This window comes from Lynx canadensis, chromosome C1 (assembly GCF_007474595.2).
Source record: "Lynx canadensis isolate LIC74 chromosome C1, mLynCan4.pri.v2, whole genome shotgun sequence".
Classification (NCBI taxonomy): Eukaryota; Metazoa; Chordata; class Mammalia; order Carnivora; family Felidae; genus Lynx; species Lynx canadensis.
Window position 1 is genome coordinate 65233701 of NC_044310.1, and position 15227 is coordinate 65248927.

General features: G+C 39.2%; 1 non-coding gene across 1 annotated transcript; it reads right to left on the minus strand.

Annotated features, from left to right (window-relative positions):
- Window positions 1-1338: 1338 nt before the first annotated feature.
- LOC115522537 lies at window positions 1339-1445 on the minus strand. Its single transcript, XR_003971441.1, has one exon. It is a non-coding gene; the product is annotated as a U6 spliceosomal RNA (small nuclear RNA).
- Window positions 1446-15227: the final 13782 nt, after the last annotated feature.

Sequence of the window (15227 nt, forward strand, 5' to 3'; positions counted from 1 at the left end):
TTATTAAACAAACAAACAAACAAACAAACAAACAAATAAATGCAAGTTGGGATTAGTGGGCAAAGGTGGGTGATGCTAAGCTTTTGAATGTGGACTAGAGTTACCTAAAGGTCTCTTGGCTCAGTTCACACTTGGTCCTGGGAGTTGATTTGGGGCTGCACTTGTAGTTTTGGCATTAAATAGAGGGAATAACCAGATTGACTCAAGACATAGACTGAACCTAGAGTTAGGATAATTTAAGACGTATTTTGGAAGAAAGTGTGATTTGATTCTGCTTTGAAGGTAAGAGATAGATTAAATGACTGATTTCAGTCCAACTCAACAAACATTAACTGGGCATCTACTCTGTGCAATGGCTAACAACTCAATGGAGGAGACCAAAAGGTAAAAAAAAAAAAAAAAAGACCTAACTACAATGTTATAGGGGATGTTGAAGGGAAATTATCTAGGGAAATTGAGAGGAGAGATAATCTTTCCCTGGGACTTATGACCTAGTCAGGATGTGCTCTACAGTCAAGGCACTGACGGGCTTTCCAAGTGGAGAAAACAGCTAGGATAGGGGAAAGAAGGAATGAAAATGAAGGTATCTTGGGAGGTGGCATCAGGACTCTGGGTGGTGAGAGCAAAGAACAGATGATGGGTAGTGGGTTCTGGACCTCATGGATCATCTTAACAAGGCAACGTTTATTCTAGAAACACTTGAATTTGTCAAAGTGTTTTAAGCAGTGTAATTACACAATTCAACTTATATTTAGAAGGTGAGTGTGGACTGCAAGATCTGGAGGAGGGTGAGAAGCTAGGAGCAGTCTGGACAGGGCAGTAGGGCAGCAAAGTGAGCAAAATTTTAATTAAACTAATTCCTACTGAGGTACTAATGGTAAATAATGGTTTAAGACAAGTACTCTCTAAGTGTGCTGTTGCCTCCATATCTGGAGGAGGTGTGAATACTATGGATAGATTTGCCAGGTAAGCTCTAGAAGGGCACTTTTGGTTATCTGTTGTTTATTCTTCCCACTCCCAAAGCTAGCCCATGCTAGCTGGTCTGCCCTGAAAATGAAATGCAGTTCTGTGATCTGGAGGAGAGTTCACAGGCTAGAGGGCACAGGTTGCTCTGTGATTTTTAATTGACTAGCATGAGTTCTTTCTCTTTACCTTGAAGAGTCCCTCCTTGTATCAAGTTCATTACAAATGGACATTATCTGGCAGGTCTCAAACACACCAACTGTTGAGAACAGAGCCAGCAACCTATCTTTTCTCCAAATGGCACCCAGCCATAGGACCATGATTTACAAACCTAATTGTTGTTATTATATTGATTCTTTTTGTTGCTGTTTGTTTTTAAATATGGGACCCTTCATGAATTTGCGTGCCACTCTTGCACAGGGACTGTGCTAATCTTCCCTGTATCTTTCCAATTTTAGAATATGTGCTCCTGAAGTGAGCACTGGATTCTTTTTTTACCAATGTCCTAGTGTCAAATTATCTCAGCTCTGAGAAAAGTTCTTGTTTTTGGGTCAATATATGTGTTAGAAAGTTGTGTGAGTTAAAATTAAAAAGATATTAAAATTGTTCTCTTTTCCATTCTTTCATCTTTCCTACTTACCCCCTTCTCATAAACCCAACAAACATACTCTCTGCAAATAAACTCTATGTTTAGAGAATAACAGAAGTGACACATCATATGGTCTCATTTTGCCCTGATTGTGTAGTATTGACATACAAGAAAGAATGTTGAATCAAAAATAAAAACACCTGGGTTATGTTCCTTTCAATGGCATTAACTAGATGTGTAACCTGGGTACAGTTTACTTCACTTTTCCCAGCCCTAACTGCTGTAATATGAGAGAGATGGATTGTGTTCTATCTGTATAATTCTTTATAATTCTAATCAGTGGGGATTCTATAAGCTACACAGGAATGGTGACATATTTTTTCATGTGAAGGGGAAAATCTTGAGTGCTGCTTTGGAAAAGCAGCTGTTGATTGCTTCTTTGGGATCTATTTTTCATTTCTTCAATAACCTTCATTTTTTTTCCTTTAGGGTTATGTTCTACTTTGCTTAGCTGTGCAGCCAGCATGGCATGCACACCATTTTTGGCTCCACAGGTGGCTCCTGATGGGCTTAAACCAAACAGTGTGTATCATTAACTGGTTCCAGGATGAGCATCTGGCCCCATTCAGGCCATAGAGATGGGCAGGAATTATTTTTGCTGGGGACTCCTGGGAAGAAGTCTTTCTTTTCTTTTGTGTGAGGTAGTGAAGAGCTTCTCTGCCAGTGTATTGGAAGAAGTGAGATCTTGGAAACTGAGTAGAGCCCAGAGAATCCCAAAGGAGCCAGAGCATGGTGACTATACAAAGCTCTGGATAAAACCATGTCTGAAACAACATCCAACTTTTAAAAAACTTGTGACCCAATGAAATAATGAAGTTTAAGACAATTCATCTTGATTTCTCTGTTGCCATCAACTCAGATTCATAACTTTTCCCCTTAAGTTTTCACTAAATATATTTTTGAATTCCATTTTTTTTTACCCCCTGAAATAAAAGGAAATTGCTTATACCTGCATTTTTATTACAGTCAGTTCCTAAATCATCAACTGGGAAGTGTTGAAAACAAAAATTTTAGAGTCCGTATGAGGCACACAGAAATTGCTTTATAAATGTTCATTGAATGAATGAAAGTGATAATAAATTAGAAAGAGGAAAGATAATATATCTGGGTGCAAGGGAAGAGATAGGTGGGAAGGTAGTTATATAGAATGTGTTTTGGGGGGCACATACTAGTGAGGAAATGTATGGGATGATCATAAAGCCTAAACTGCTGGAATTGTCCTTTTTCTTCTCTCCTGAGATGTTTCCTAATGTTTTTTTTTCTTTCAATTTAGAATTCAGGGAGAAAGAAGCATCTAGGTTCACAAAATAAATTTTACTTCAATCAACTGATTAATTTAACAGGTGTTTCATGAGCACTTACAAAGGTCTCTAGTTACAAGGGAAGACTGATAAATAAATCAGTACTAATCACAAAGTTGATGAGTATTATGGAAACAGAAATATAGGGATTATGAGAACAGAGCAAGGGATCTAACCTAGAGGAAGGTAAGAAAAGCCTTTTCAAGGAAATGATATTTAAGCGGAGATCTGAAGAATAAGCAGGTGGCAGCCAGATGAAAATGGGTAGAGGAAGGAGAGGAGTGTTCCATGCACTGACCCAATGGCTAGGGGGATGGAGGCACCTATGAGGACATGAGAGAAGTTCAGAATATATGTAAGGAAGAGGTGAAGGGTGAGATAAAGCCACTGAGAGGACCAGATTTTGCAACTCTCTATGGGCCAGGTGAAGTAGCTCAGGCTTTAATTGAAGGGGAGTGGGAGGCTGCTGAAGGGTATATGCAGGAGAGCAACAGGATCAGATTAGCATTGAACTTGGACCACATATGGCACAGGGGCATGAGGCCCCCTCCCTCCAGTTCTGTTCCTTTGTGCATCTGCACTATTGCCTCCACTTCCTTACTAAATGCTGCCTCTTTCCTTTTAAAACACTGGAAAAAAGTATGAAGTGGGCATTGTTGGTTCCCAGAACTGGTTACATCCCTACTTCTGTAGTAGCTTGTTTTTCCTGGTAAATCTAATCTTCTTTCTCTTAACTAGCATTTGGGTTTTCGGTAGCTCTGACTTCTTGTAAATCAGCACTGATTTTCATCTCCTAAATACTGAAGATGGAATCCAGCTGGCAGGCATGGGTTCTACTGGATTTGTCTGGGACTGGCTTTTGCTTGGCAAGCAGCTGCTGACGAGGCTCACCCTGTGGCTTATTTTTGGGGGTTTTCTTTTGTGCAGCCAGAACACAGTTCCACCTAGCTCTTCTCCTAGCCATGTGAAGCTGCCTATACCAACCTGCAGGACCTCTCTGTCCTCCCAACTTGAGTGGTTCTCCAACCTGGGAATTAAAATCATCCTCCAAACGTATTAATCAAAGTCTTCAGTCCTCTCTTGCACCTGTTGTTTGCATCACAGGGCAAGTTCATTACTTTGCTTGCTTTCTTTCACTTTAAAGTGTTCAGCCTTCTTGGGGCACCTGGATGGCTCAGTTGATTGAATGTCTGACTCTTGATTTCAGTTCAGGTCATAGTCCTGGGGTCGTAGGATCAAGTCCCCTGTTGGCCTCTGCACTGGGCATGGAGCCTGCTTGAGATTCTCTCTCTCTCTTTCCCCCTGCCCCTCTCTCCTGCTTACTCTCTCTGTCTCTCTCTAAAAATAAAAAAAAATAAAGTGTTCAGCTTTTTTTCTTGGTCTGTTTGTAAACTTATGGACCTTCTTATTGCTTCTAGAGTTTGGATACAGTGAGTGCTGGATAACACCAATAGAATGATTGAAAGAGAAAAGATACTAAGTTCTGAGTCTGGACTGGAGGGTTATCAGAAACAGTGGTTTGCTGAGAAGAGCTGGCAGCTGGGTAGAAAGATTGTGAACATCGGTGTTTGACAATTTGAAGAGCACCTGATGGATTGGTGATCAGAATCAGTGTTCTGAAGTTGACTCAGGACCCAACTTATTGACTGATAAGGATGCACTTTTCCACAGGGAAGGGCACCACTCAAGAGAGAAGGCTTTCACAACTCCTTTACTGGGTGGCTCCTCTCCTGAATCTCCAGTATTATTGAAAGGCTCAAAGGAGATAATCCATATAAAGTACTTAGAGGAATGCCAGGTATGGGTGAGCAATCAGGCACATGTTATTCAAATTATAGATGTTGCAGTCACTATACAACACAGCCTGGCTCTGTGGATGGAGCTGTGATTGCTTTTCCTGAAAACCTGTAATCCTTTCATTTACTTGCTAAGACATTGAATTATGCAACAACTATTACTGAGTGTTTAAGTGTACCAGACACTAATTCTACCTAGTTGACACAAGTATGTAAAGTTTGCTTTATTTTCGAGATTTTGGTTTTCTCTTGAGACATGTCATTCACTCAAAAAATAGTTACTGAGTATTAATTAATGGTGTGGTCATCTGCAGTTACTTGTGGATCAAGGGCCAGGGGAGTTGATATTGATGGAGTAATGCATGGGTTTTTCTGCTTTATCTTGAGAGAGTATTATCCATCCTGGCTCTGTTTATTCCCATGCCTTGCTGGATTTTTCCCTCTATAGCACATATCACCATCAGACATATTATATATTTTATATTTTATTAATTTAGTTGTTTATTTTCTGCTTCCCTGAACTACAGTGTGAACTCCACAGGGGAGAGTTTTTGCCCATTTTCATCCATGCTGTACTCTCAGTTCTGAACAGTGCCTGGCACGGGTGTCCTGTAACTATTTATTGAGTGAATTTGCCTCACTTTGAAAGCTCCATCCCACACTCAGTTTTGCCATCCTTTCCTTAGACTCTTCCCTAAGGGCTTGGCTTGTCTGGTAGAATATCTGGCTATTTTGACTTATGTTGCCTTGCTCTGTGGTGCTTTGCAAATCACACTATCAAGGTATCTGGGTATCTGGAAAGAGGGTAAAATGGCACCTGGCCAGTAACTCACTAACCATCTTGAAGATCTTATCTAGATAAGAACTGTTTGGTTTATTTCAGAATCCATCGTGAATGATTCTCATCAGGAAATAGTAGCTTTTAAACACATGCTTACTATGTACTGTACCAAATGGCTTACCTAATTTTCTCACTTAATCCTTACAACATATCTATGAAGGCAGTATTGGTATCTGAATCCTACAGAGGAGAACACTGATGCACAGACTGGGTAAGAAAATTGAAGGTCAGAAACTAATTAGTGTCCATACCGGGATTTGAATCCTAGTCTTTCTGATTACAAGGCTCATGCACCAACCTTGAGGCTACCCCTGCACACTGTTTGGACTTGTTATTATGGACTTCTGTTTGTATATTTGTACCGTTCTTTGATCTTTGATCTTAATGGAGGCAAACCGACTTGCTTTCATTGATTCTTGAGACCAGAGGCTATCTGCTTTGCAGACATTCTTCATCTTAGTGATAACAAGGGAATATTTTAAATAATAAAGGGTGGTACACAAAATTTTATGTTAAATGTCACTGTAATGGCTTCCAACAATTTAATTGATCAGATAGACATATAACACATATGAACTTGATAGGTGCCCTTGAAAATATTGCATACAGAATTTGGAATTGTTGATTGGTCCTCAAGATAATGAGGACCTTGCTGGATAAAATTCTCCAGCAAGCTGTTGTACAAGACTATGTATGTGCATATATGTATACTTGTGTGTTAGTGTGTGTTGATGGGTGTGTGTGGGGGACATGCATAAAGTGTAATGATACTGATTTATGAGAGAGATCAAGATACCTTCACTACTTCCCTGGAAGAGTAATTTTTTAATTAGTGTGAAAAGACTTTTTGTTTGTTTGTTTGTATATGTATACATACATACATACATACATATTCTTTCTTGTTTTAGTGTAATTTAAGTTTTTATTTTATTGTCAAGTTAGCTAACATACAGTGTAGTTTTGGCTTCAGGAATTGAACCCAGTGATTCATTACTTACCTATAACACCCAGTGCTCATCCCAACAAGTGTCCTCCTTAATTCCCATCACCTTTTATCTTCACCCCTCCAACCCCACCCCCATCAACGCTCAGTCTATTCTCTGAATTTAAGAGTCTCTTATGGTTTGCCTCCCTGTTTGTATCTTATTTTTCCTTCCCTTCCTCTATGGTCATCTGTTAAGTTTCTCAAATTGCACATATGAGTGAAAACATATGGTATCTGTGTTTCCATCCATGTTGTTCATCCATGTTGTTGCAAATGGCAAGACTTCATTCTTTTTCATCGCTGAGTAGTATTCCATAGTGTATATATACCAGTCTTCTTTATCCATTTATCAGTTGATGGACATGGGAGCTCTTTCTAAAATTTAGCTATTGTTGATGGTGCTTCTATAATCATTGGGGTGAATGTGCCCCTTTGAATCAGCACTCCTGTATCCTTTAGATAAATTTCTAGTAGTGTAATTGCTGGGTCATAGGGTAATTATATTTTTAATTTTTGAGGAACCTCCACACTGTTTTCCAGAGTGGCTGCACCAGTTTGCATTCCCACCAACAATGCAAAAGAGATCCTCTTTCTCTGCATCCTCACCAACATCTGTTGTTGCCTGAGTTATTAATGTTAGCCATTCTGACAGCTGTGAGGTGGTCTCTCATTGTGGTTTTGATTTGTATTTCCCTGATGATGAGTGATGTTGAGCATTTTTTCATGTGTCGGTTGGCCATCTAGATGTCTTCTTTGGAGAAGTGTCTATTCCTGTCTTTTGCCCATTTCTTCACTGGATTATTTGTTTTTTGGGTGTTGAGTTTGATAATTTCTTTCTAGATTTTGGATACTAACCCCTTATCTGATACATCGTTTGCAAATATGTTCTCCCATTCTGTCAGTTGCCTTTTAGTTTTGCTGATTGTTTCCTTTGCTGTGAAGAAGCTTTTATTTTGATGAGGTCCCAATAGTTCATTTTTGCTTTTGTTTCCCTTGCCTCCAGAGACGTATTGAGTAAGAAGTTGCAGCAGCCAAGATCAAAGAGGTTTATGCCTGCTTTCTCCTTAAGGATTTTTTTTTTAATTTTTTTTTAACGTTTATTTATTTTTGAGACAGAGAGAGACAGAGCATGAACGGGGGAGGGTCAGAGAGAGGGAGACACAGAATCCGAAACAGGCTCCAGACTCCGAGCTGTCAGCACAGAGCCCAACGCGGGGCTTGAACTCACGGACCGTGAGATCATGACCTGAGCCGAAGTCGGCCGCTCAACCGACTGAGCCACCCAGGCGCCCCTCTCCTTAAGGATTTTGATGGCTTCCTTTCTTACATTTAGGTCTTTCATCCATTTTTGAGGTTGTTTTGTTTGTTTGTTTGTTTTTGTTTTTTGTTTTTTGTTTTGTGTATGGTGTAAGAAAGTGGTCCAGGTTCATTCTTCTGCACGTCACTGTCCAGTTTTCCCAGCACCACTTGCTGAAGAGACTGTCTTTATTCCATTGGATATTCTTTCCTGCTTTGTCAAAGATTAGTTGGCCATATGTTTGTGGGTCCATTTCTGGGTTCCTTTTTCTGTTCCATTGATTTGAGTGTCTGTTCTTGGGCCAGTACCATAATGCCTTGATGATGACAGCTTTGTAGTACAGCTTGAAGTCTGGGATTGTGACGCTTCCTGCTTTGATTTTTTTTTTTTTTATGATTGCTTTGGCTATTCGGGGTCTTTTCTGGTTCCATACAAATTTTAGGATAGTTTGTTCTAGCCCTGTGAGGAATGCTGGTGTTATTTTGATAGGTATTGCATTGAATATGTAGATTGCTTTGGATAGTATTGACATTTTAACAATATTTGTTCTTCTTATCCAGGAGCATGGAATCTTTCTCCATTTTTTGGTGTCTTCTTCAATTTCTTTCATAAACTTTCTATAGTTTTCAGTGTATAGATTTTTTACCTCTTTGGTTAGGTTTATTCCTAGGTATTTTATGGTTTTTGGTGTAATTATAAATGGGATCAATTCCTTGATTTCACTTTCTATTGCTTCATTGTTGGTGTATAGGAATGCAACAAATTTCTGTGCATTGATTTTATATCCTGCAACTTTGCTGAATTCATGGATAAGTTCTAGCAGTTTTTTGGTGGAATATTTGGGCTTTCCACATAAAGTATCATGTGATCTGCGAAGAGTGAAATTTTGACCTCCTCCTGGCCAATTTGGATACCTTTTATTTCTTTGTGTTGTCTGATTGCAGAGGCTAAGACTTCCAATACTATGTTGAATAACAGTGGTGAGAGTGGACATCCCTGTCTTGTTCCTGACCTTACGGGGAAGCTCTCAGTTTTTCCCCACTGAGGATGATATTAGCGTTGGGTCGTTAATATATGACTTTTATAATCTCGAGGTATGATCCTTCTATCCCTACTTTCTTAAGGGTTTTTATCAAGAAAGGATGCTGTATTTTGTCAAACGCTTTCTATGCATTTATTGAGAGTATCTTTCTTTTATTGAAGTGATGAAGCACATTGATTGTTCTGTGGATATTGAACCAGCCCTGCATCCCAGGTATAAATCCCACTTGGTCATGGTGAATAATAGTTTTAATATATTGTTGGATCCGGTTGGCTAATATCTTGTTGAGGACTTTTGCATCCATGTTCATCAGGGAAATTAGTCTGTAGTTATCCTTTTTAGTGAGGTCTTGTCTGGTTTTGGAATCAAGGTAATGCTGGCTTCATAGAAAGAGTTTGGAAGTTTTCCTTCCATTTCTATTTTTTGGGACAGCTTCAAGAGAATAGTTTTCAACTCTTCCTTCAATGTTTGGTAGAATTCCCCTGGAAAGCCATCTGGCCCTGGACTCTTGTTTTTTGGGAGATTTTTTGATTACTAATTCAATTTCTTTACTGGTTATGGGTCTGCTCAAATTTTCTGTTTCTTCCTGTTTCAGTTTCGGTAGTTTATATGTTTCTAGGAATTTATACATTTCTTCCAGATTGCCCATTTTATTGGCATATAATTGCTCATATTATTCTTATTATTGTTTTCATTTCTGCTGTGTTCATTGTGATCTCTCCTCTTTCATTCTTTTTTTTTCAATGTTTATTTATTTCTGAGATAGAGAGAGGCAGAGCATGAGTGGGGAAGGGGAAGAGAGAGAGGGAGACACAGAATCCGAAGCAGGCTCCAGGCTCTGAGCTGTCAGCACAGAGCCCAGTGCGGGGCTCAAACTCACGACCCATGAGATCATGACCTGAGCCGAAGTCAGTTGCTCAATCAACAGAACCACCCAGGCGCCCCGTCTCCTCTTTCATTCTTGATTTTATTTATTTGGGTCCTATCCTTTTTATTTTTGATCAAGCTGGCTAGTTGTTTATCAATTTTGTTAATTCTTTCAAAGAACCAGCTTCTGATTTCATTGATCTATTTTTTTTTTTTTGGTTTCAATAGCATTGATTTCTGCTCTAATCTTTATTATTTCCTGTATTCTGCTGGTTTTGGGTTTTATTTGCTGTTCTTTTTCCAGCTCTTTAAGGCGTAAGGTTAGGTTGTGTGTGTGAGACCTTTCCTCCTTCTTTAGGAAGGCCTGGAATGCTATATACTTCCCTCTTATGACCACTTTTGCTGTGTCCCAGAGGTTTGGGGCTGTGATGTTTCAATTTTCATTGGCTTCCATGTACCTTTTAATTTCCTCTTTATTTTTTTTTTTATTTTTTTTTTAAAATTTTTTTTTCAACGTTTATTTATTTTTGGGACAGAGAGAGACAGAGCATGAACGGGGGAGGGGCAGAGAGAGAGGGAGACACAGAATCGGAAACAGGCTCCAGGCTCTGAGCCATCAGCCCAGAGCCCGACGCGGGGCTCGAACTCCCGGACCGCGAGATCGTGACCTGGCTGAAGTCGGACGCTTAACCGACTGCGCCACCCAGGCGCCCCTTAATTTCCTCTTTAATTTCTTGGTTGGCCCATTCGTTCTTTAGTAGGATGGTCTTTAGTCTCCAAGTATTTGTTACCTTTCCTAATTTTTTCTTGTGGTTGATTCGGAGTTTCATAGCATTGTGGTCTGGAAACATGCATGGTATGATCTCAATATTTTTTGTACTTGTTGAGGGCTTATTTGTATCCTAATATGTGATCTATTCTGGAGAACATTCCATGTGCACAAGAGAAGAATGTTTATTCTGCTGCTTTTGGATGAAATGTTCTGAATATATCTGTTATGTCCATCTGGTCCGGTGTGTCATTCAAAGCCATTGTTTCCTTGTTGATTTTCTGTTTATATGATCTGTCCATTGCTGTGGGTCGGGTGTTGAAGTCTCCTACTATTACAGTATTATTACTAATGAGTTTCTTTATATTTGTGATTAATTGATTTATATATTTGGGTGTTCCACATTTGGCGCATAAATGTTTACAATTGTTGGGTCTTCTTGGTGGATAGACCCCTTAATTATGATATAATGCCTTTCTTCATCTCTTGTTACTGTCTTTATTTTAAAGTCTAGATTGTCTGATATAAGTATGGCTACTCCAGCTTTCTTTGGTCAACCATTAGCATGATTGACGGTTCTCCATCCCCTTATTTTCAATCTGAAGATGTCTTTAGGTCTAAAGTGGGTCTCTTGTAAACAGCATATAGTTGGCTCTTGTTTTCTTATCCATTCTGTTATGCTATGTCTTTGAATTGGAGCATTAATCCATTGACGTTTAGAGTGAGTACTGAGAGTTATGAGTTTATTGCCATTATGTTTCTTGTAGAGTTTCTTTATTGCCATTATGTTTCTTGGAGTTTCTGGTGGCATTCTCTGGTCGTTTCTAGACTTTGTTGCTTTTGGTGTTTTTTTTTTCATTTTTTCTCCTCTCAGAGAGTCCCTCTTAAAATTTCTTTCAAGGCTGGTGTAGTGGTCATGAACTGCTTTAATTTTTATTTGTCTGGGAAACTTTTAGTCTCTCCTTTTATTTTGGATGACAGCCTTGCTGGATAAAGAATTGCTGGCTGCGTATTTTTCTGATTCAGCACATTGAATATATCCTGCCACTCCTTTGAGGCCTGCCAAGTTTCTTTGGCTCCAAACATTATCTGTCTTCCCTTGTAGGTTAAGACTTTACTCTTGTAGGTTAGGACTTTACTCTTCCCTTGTAGGTTAAGGACATTACTCTTTCCTTGACTGACTATTTTGTGAATTTGACTATGATATGCCTTGCTAATGGTCAGTTTTTCTTGAACCTTATGGGAGTCCTCTGTGCTTCCTGGATTTTGATGTCTGTGTCTCTCCCCAAGTTAGGAAAATTTTCCACTATGATTTGCTCACCTTCCACCCCTTTTTCTGTCTTTTCATCTTCTGGGACCCCTGTGATTCTGATGTTGTTCCTTTTTAGCAAGTCACTGAATTCTCTAATTCTTAAATTGTGCTCTTTTTTAGTTTCCCTCTTTTTTTCTGCTTCATTATAAGTTTGTCCTCTATATTGCTGATTCGCTGCTCTGTCTCCTCCATCCTTGCCGCCATGGCATCCATTTGAGATTGCAGCTCAGTTATAGCATTTTTTATTTCATCCTGACTAGATTTTACTTCTTTTATCTCTGCAGAGAGGGATTCTAATCTATTTTTGACCCCAGCTAGTATTATTATTATTGTTATTCTAAATTCTGGTTCAGACATCTTGCTTTTATCTGTGTTGATTAAGTCCCTAGCTGTTGTTTCTTCCTGCTCTTTCTTCTGGGGTGAATTCCTTCATTTCATAATTTTGAGGGAAGGAAAGGAATTAATAAGGAAAAAAATTAAAATTAAAAAATTAAAAACAACACACACACACACACACACACACACACACACACACAGAAATCAAATAAATGATGCTAGTTCCTAGGTGTGTTTTGGTCTGGTTATTGAAATGAGCTTTATAGAGAAAAAAGGAAAAAAAAAGAAAGGAAAAAAAGAAAAACAAGAAAAAGAAGGAAAACGTTTGAAAATTTGAGAACATGAATATAATGAAATAGAATAAAATGAAATAATGAAAGTAAAATAGAATTTGAAAAATTTACAAAAAGGTAAAAATTATAGTAGAAAAAGTAAAGAAAAACATTTTTACTAAAATTGAAAATAAAATCAATTTTTTCTCTCTGTATTCAAGGAAAAGAAAAGAAAAAGAAAAAAAAAAAAAAGAAAAGTGAATAGGTGGACCAGCAAACAGACTGAAATACAATTGAAATTACATCATTTTCCCCTAGAAGTCAAACTATGAAGTAGTTTATAGTCCATAAACTAAGCAGGTGAAGAGATTTGTGGTGTTCCTGAAGAGTGAGTTTGGTCCAGTTGGGCAGGGCTTAGTGTAATGGCTCCATTCTCCACTACATGGTGCTGCTTAGCTTACTGGGGTGGATTGTTGTGGCACTTGTAGGTGTGCATGCACATGCGCTGGAGGCATGAAAATGGCATCACATAGCTACGTAGTCTCTAGTATTGGAACTCTGTTCTCTCCCCTACCAGCAATCGTGCACCCAACTTTTGTCTCCGGCTTTAGTCCACTCCCTGCTTTTTCACTGTCTGTGACCAAGCCATCAGGTTGCCAGGTGGCACCTCCCTCCTGAGTTTTATCTCCAATGCAGCTGCGTTTCCCAATCCCTCATTTCTGAGGGACTGCGGCTTTGACCCATTCAGATCCTCTGGGGGAAGGTCTCACTGAACAATGGCTAGGTGCTAGCCCCACCCAGGAACGTTTGCAGTACTATACTGCTGCCAATGCCCAGAGACTGCAGCTGGGTGCCAGCCTGCCCCAGAAAAAGTTCACGTGATTGTATAGCAGCAGCGTTTCAGGGATTATGGAAAATCACAACACACATCTGGCACCAGTCTTCACCCTTAACAACCTTGTTCCAGCACCAGTGAATGTGGTTGTTCTCTGGGATCTGCTGGGACTGGGTGGCTGCACAGCCTCTACCAAATGTTCTTCAAGCAGTGGAACTGCTGCTTTTCCCATGTGGCCCAAAGGTCTCCCGGAGCCCACTCTTCTCCTGGGAATTAGCCCTTCTGACTAGAGCATTGCCAGATATTGAGCTGCGGCATTTCAGACTCTGTGCCCCCCCTTTTATAGAGTCTTAATGGAATTTAAACCCTCTACTTTCTCCTTTCTCCCTTTTTAGTTCAGTCTAAAAGTAGCTGTTTCCACGTTTCCACTTTCTCTCCAGCTGCTCTTTTGGGGGGTGCTTTTCCCATTCTCTCCCCCTGTCTCTGTCCTCTCTCTGTAAGCAAAAACAGCTCCCTGCCCTGTTTGGCTTCTCTCTCCTCCAGTTCACCTCTCCGTGCCATGTACCTGCTGAGTTCTGTGGTTTAGGTTGTGCAGATTGTTGTGTTAATCCTCAAATCAGTTTTCTAGTTGTGCAGGATGGTTTAGTGTTGTTCTGGCTGTTTTTCATGGATGCAAGATGCAAAAAAAACTTCCATGCTGTTTCTCTGTCTTGGTTCCTCCCAGTAAATTCTTTATATTTTTAGGTACTAACCCTTTATCTGATATGTCATTTGCAAATATGCTCTCCCATTCTGTCAATTGCCTTTAGTTTTGTTGAATATTTCCTTTGGTGTGCAGAAGCTTTTTGTCTTGATGAAGTCCCAATAATTCATTTTTGCTTTTATTTCCCTTGTCTTCGGAGACATGTCAAATAAGTTTCTGTGGTGGAGGTCAAAGATGGTTTCCTGTCTCACATTTATGTCTTTCATTCATTTTGAATTTATTTTTGTGTATGGTGTAAGAAAGTGGTCTAGTTTCATTCTTCTGCATGTTGCTATCCAGTTCTCCCAGTACCATTTGCTAAAGAGACTGTCTTTTCTTCCATTGGATACTTTTTCCTGCTTTGTTGAAGATTAGTTGGCCATATATTTGTGGGTCCATATCTGGGTTTTCTATTGTATTCCATTGATCTACTTGTCTGTTTTTGTGCCAATACCATACAGTCTTGATGATTATAGCTTTGTAATACATGCCAAAGTCTGGGATTGTGATGCCTCCAGCTTTGGTTTTCTTTTTCAACATTATTTGGCTATTTTGTGTCTTTTGTGGTTCCATACAGATTTTAGGATCATTTGTTCTAGCTCTGTGATGAATGCTGGTGCTATTTTTATTGGGATTGCAATGAATGTGTGGATTGCTTAGAATAGTATCAACATTTTGACAATATTTGTTCTTCCAATCCATGAGCATGGAGTGTTTTTTTCCATTTCTTTGTGTCTTCTTCAATTTCTTTCATAATTTTTCTGTGGTTTTCAGCATACAGATATTTCACCTCTTTGGTTAGGTTTATTCCTAGGTATTTATGGTTCATGGTGCAATTGTAAATGGGATTGATTCCTTAATATCTCTTTCTGTTGCTTCATTTTGGCGTATAGAAATCCAGCTGATTTCGGTACATTGATTTTATATCCTGCAACTTAGCTGAATTCATGTATCAGTCTAGCAGTATTTTGGCAGAGTATTTCAGGTTTTCCATGTAGAGTATCATGTCATCTGCAAAGAGTGAAAATTTGACTTCTTTGTCAATGTGGATTCATTTTATTTTATTTTGTTGTTTGATTGTAATGCTGGATTCATAGAATGAGTCTGGAAGCTTTCCTTCAATTTGTATATTTTTGGAAGAGCTGTGAAGAATCGGTATTAATTTTGCTTTAAATGTCTGGTAGAGTTCCTCTGGGAGGCCATGTAGGCCAGAACTCTTA